The sequence below is a fragment of the Gadus morhua genome, chromosome 15 (assembly GCF_902167405.1).
Source record: "Gadus morhua chromosome 15, gadMor3.0, whole genome shotgun sequence".
Classification (NCBI taxonomy): domain Eukaryota; kingdom Metazoa; phylum Chordata; class Actinopteri; order Gadiformes; family Gadidae; genus Gadus; species Gadus morhua.
In genome coordinates this window covers 7,121,449-7,126,141 of record NC_044062.1, presented here as the reverse complement: position 1 = coordinate 7,126,141, position 4,693 = coordinate 7,121,449, and the positions used below count along the sequence as shown (strand labels likewise).

General features: G+C 45.7%; 1 protein-coding gene across 4 annotated transcripts in view; it reads left to right on the top strand.

The window, feature by feature from the left end:
- LOC115559630 (signal-induced proliferation-associated 1-like protein 2) overlaps positions 1 to 1,811 on the top strand; it is a 92,157-nt gene extending 90,346 nt beyond the window's left edge. For all 4 annotated transcript variants that reach the window (XM_030378594.1, XM_030378592.1, XM_030378593.1 and 1 more), the window contains one exon: positions 1 to 1,811. This exon is cut by the window's left edge and continues 1,031 nt beyond it. The gene's annotated coding sequence lies outside the window, so the exon portion shown is untranslated.
- The last annotated feature ends 2,882 nt before the right edge of the window (positions 1,812 to 4,693 follow it).

Sequence of the window (4,693 nt, the reverse complement as noted above, 5' to 3'; positions counted from 1 at the left end):
ACCAGACCAGACTTGACTTGAACGGATCAAACCGGATCGGACTCTAATGGATTGGACCGGACCGGACTGGACTATTTCAGACCGGATCGGACTGTTATGGAATAGACCGGTAGACCGGACCGGACTGGACCAAATAAGACTGGACCAGACCAGATCAGGCTGGATTCGGATCAGCATAGACTGGACTGGACCGGGTCAGAAAGACTGGACCGGATCAGATCAGGGCTGGAACGGGCTGGACTGTACTGCACATACTCAACTGTCATTCAACTGTCAACCACAGCGATGTCCCGGGGGGATGGATGGAGCCAGAGAGAGAGAGAGAGAGAGAGAGAGAGGGACGCAGACAGAGAGACCTAGAGAGACATGGAGAGAGAGGAGGAGTGGAAGGAGTTAACGGGAGGATGAAGAGATGAAAGAATGGAAGGAGGGGGGGAAGGGAGAATGTACTGGATGTAATCAACTGGTGCTTACTCTGTCCCCTCAGAGTGGGATCCACATGGGGCGGACTGGGAAAGTACTTTGAGGGTAACGGTGGGGGGAGGGGGGGTGCCGGGGAGCTGGAAATGAATGTAGCTTAACCAAGACCTATATTTTGTTAGACGTCCTGGTTCAAAGTACCTAAAGTCACAAAGATTTAGAGACTTGACGGTTCTCTAACTCTAAGCGCTTTTTTTTTCTTTTCTTTTCCTTTCCCCCTCCGAACTCTGCTTTTGTGTTTTGCATCGTTGGGGTCACGCGGCGGCCATTTTGGTGTTTTTCAAAAGGTGCTTTCACCCCCCCTCCGGGAGCAATGTTTGTTAGTAGTTTGGTTTCAGTGTCACAATGTCCTATCAATAAAGATGTTGTCGTAACAAAAACTGTGTTTAGGAAAAATATTAAAATAGCACAATTGTGAAGGTTCCTGTCATCAAGCGGTTGTTTTGATGAGACGGGAAGAGACGGTGCCTGGAAATAAGGATGTAAATGGATTCTTTCCCTCTTGCTTTTACCTGTTTTCTCAGACACATGCCTTGTCTGTGGCTCACTGATGTAATACACATCTGGGGGAGTGTGTGTCTGTGTGCTTGCACGTGTGTGAGTGCCTGCGTATGTGCACGCGTGTGTGTGTGAGTGTGCCTGTGTGTGTGTGTGTGTGTGTGTGTGTGTGTGTGTGTGTGTGTGTGTGTGTGTGTGTGTGTGTGTGTGTGTGTGTGTGTGTGTGTGTGCGTGTGTGTGTGTGTGTGTGTGTGTGAGAGTGTCTGTATCCCCTGAGTGTGTGTTCATTTCTGCAGTTTAACATGTCTGTGTGTAGTGGATCCTAGAGCATTAGTGTATGGGCCAGAGGACCACACCTACAATGCCAAATGTGTTTATTTCTGTACAGATCTGCCACACAAGTGTCTTGTATTTAACACCATTATTTAAGCTTATTTAACCTAAAGTTGTTTATTTTATTATGTTTTTTTGGATTGGTTGGGTTGATTCTTTTTTTTTGGGGGGGGGGGGGGGTCTTTGTGTGCACTATGAAAATAGGAAGAAGAGAAGCTCTGTTCATGTTGTAAAGTCTAGCTTGTCAGGGCGAATACTGTATATTTAAGGATATAAAAACTGTATATTTAAGGATATAAATACTGATTCATTTTGGAGACTACACCATTTGTATGCTGCTAGAATACAGTTTGCTGGTTTGTATGCTTTTCAGAAAATGGTCTCTCCCCGTGGCGTGTTTCAGTTCGGCGGACCTCCGGTCGCTGGCGGTTAAGGGATGGGGCGTGTTTTGTTTTGGTTTTAATTTTTTTAAATAAATGTAGTTATAAAATAAATACAAAGTGTGTTACTTCTTTGCTCTCGAAGAAAATATAGTTGAATTTCATCAACTCGTGTTTGTGATCTCTGTATCGGAAATAGCCATGGCATGGGAAGCCTTATATATGTTATATGACTTGTTTCCATAGTTACATCCAGCGCTCATATGAGGGCTGTTACCTCACAAGTAGTAATAACCGGAATATAGAAATGTATATTTACCAAGCATTAAAGTATAGGGTCTCAGACCCAGAATGTTGACTAAAATATAGAAATGTTCAATGTGGAAAAGGAAAATGTCCCTTTTTTTATAAGTAGCCCACATGTGCCGTAAAAGTAATCTAAGTAGAGCTTAATAAGTTATATTTATTTGATAACTTTAAGTTTCCTTCTCACAACACCAGAGTTTATTAAGTTTCTCTGTGCTTAGAAGAACACAATGTCCTCAGCAAGCTTCTTCTGTCAGCACCTGACACAAAGTAGTCTACAATGTTATTGCCATATTTACATTGTCCTTGGTTAAAGTCCTTCATGTTTTTAAAACGGCTTTAGGGAATTCCTGCATGGATCCCTGATGTTGCATCTTGTTCAGAACAGATGCCCAGACTCCTGGGAACAACGTCCTCAAAGCACGGTGCGATCGGGACGCGATTCCCTGTGAGTCTGCGCTCGGACTAAACGACAGATGTTGCTTCCTTTACTGCGGTGTGAGGGTTGATGGAAGAAGCCCCCGCATAATTAACTGGAGGCCCCTTTTCCTTTGGATGCAGAAAAACAATTTGATTTGTTTGCTAACTCTTACGAAAGCCCTCGGCGCAGCTGGTGGAGTGCGGTCCAATCTAGCGCGGCCTGCAGGGATGTCTGGGTAAGCTGTGTTGTTTGATAGATTGAGGTTGGCATGGGAACAGCGTTATGAATATCCACAGATCTGTTTTTTTTCTTCTTTGTTTCTCCAGACTCACCTGTCGGGGAGTTCGCGTACAGCCGAGAGTGATTAACTCATTCAAACACAAATGTCAGCTACATCCACGTGGCTGATTGGAGATTAAGTCAATTTGCGTTTACATGAGCATGAATAGATCAAAAACAATGTAAGCTGAGATGATTGGGATTTGTTGTTTACATTACTTTGCAATAAACCTGGTTATTGATATATACTGCCTGTATATATGAACACATAAGGAAGTGGTTAAAACAAACAAACGAATTAAACCGGAGAAATGTTGCACCTTAATCGTGACTTGGATTTGTGCACGTCCCGGCGTGTGACCAAGACCTAGTGAAGTTAAACGAGGACATCAGTGTCCAGCTACCTTCAGGAACAGCAGAGGAAAAGACTACCTTCGTCCATTCGGAGCCTTACAATCCCACACAATCTTTCAGTTTTCTTTTTTGTCTTGTGTACCATATGATTATAATAATTACAACACACACACAATACAAATAAGTATTGCAAAACAACTGCTCCCGACGAGCTGGCTGTCGCCTTGCATGGTCGACTCCTCCGTCTGTGTGTGAATGTGTGAATGGATAAAAGTGTCTGCTGAATGCCCTAAATGTAACTCAAACTATCTTTCTTTGTTATTGTCTCTATCCTCCTCAGACCAACCGCTTGTCTTCCCCTCTCTCCCTGTCTCCATCAATGTCTCTCTATGTCTCTTTCTCCCCCTCTCTCCGTCTATGCCTCTCTATGTCTCTTTCTCCCCCTCTCCGTCCCTGTATAACAGACCTACTTCAGTCCGATTCGAATCCGCCCAGAGACGAGTGCATTGGCTCGCCAGCGTTCATCCCAACGGCAGAACCTTCGCCGTCCACCAACATGGCTGAGCAGTGATCTGAGCGCGCTCAGTGCGGACGCCAGCAGCAGCCAGCAGCCAGTAGTGGGGGATGGGTGGAGCTGTTTCCCCCCAGCGCCAGGACAGCAGACGGGTGGGTCCACTCTCACTGGGGGGGGGGGGGGGGGGGGGGGGGGGGGGATGGGAATGCACAACAGAGCTCTCTGTTGTAACAGAGAGAACGATACAGTTTACAGAATACTGACCAGTGACTAAAACCACAGACACCGCAAAACATCTCTGGCATTGGAACAATCTGCGGTTAATGCCTCAGTCTTTAGTTATAAATTGAATAACTCACTTATTCATCGCCCGAGATTCACAGCAGGGCCGATCCGGAGTTGTTGAAAGATAAAGTGGCACTGGAATTGTATTTGTACTATTATAGATAAATGTTCTGACAACTGTTACTGTCAGATCTCGGCCCTTACAGAAGACAGGCCCGAGGCAGATGCTTTGACCGCCTCCATGATCCTCTGTCCACCGTATTGATCCCTATCAGATTTCTGATAGATTCTATCTGATATCTGAATAAGACACAGACAGAAGGAAGGCGCCCGCAGGATGGAACCGGTTTAACCCGTTTGAGGACCAGACTGTTCTGCAGAGAGAAACACAGCGTGAACTTCAGTGGTCTTAGTAAACTTGAAGCTGCGCATCTTTAACATCCTTTTCATGATTAAGACTCTAGCACTTTAAAAAAGTATGTTTTGTTTTTTTACCAGTGGAGAATTGTTAAAGAGGTGGGACGAGGAGAGAGAAATTAGAGATCCACGTCCCAGTAACTGGGGTGGACAAATAATGGGTAATGCATCAGATGTAATATAATGTGACGGTGAGCCAGTGGTCCAGACCTCCCCAGCCCCGTGCCAGATGCTCCCCTGCTGTGGTGCCACCTCAGCCAGGATCACGTTACCCCCAGTAGGGTGTCTGGGTGCTCCAGCTGGCCCCGCAAAGATTATGGAGTGTGTGTGTGTGTGTGTGTGTGTGTGTGTGTGTGTGTGTGTGTGTGTGTGTGTGTGTGTGTGTGGGGGGGTTTGTGTGTTTGTGTGAAGGTGGGTGTTTGTGTG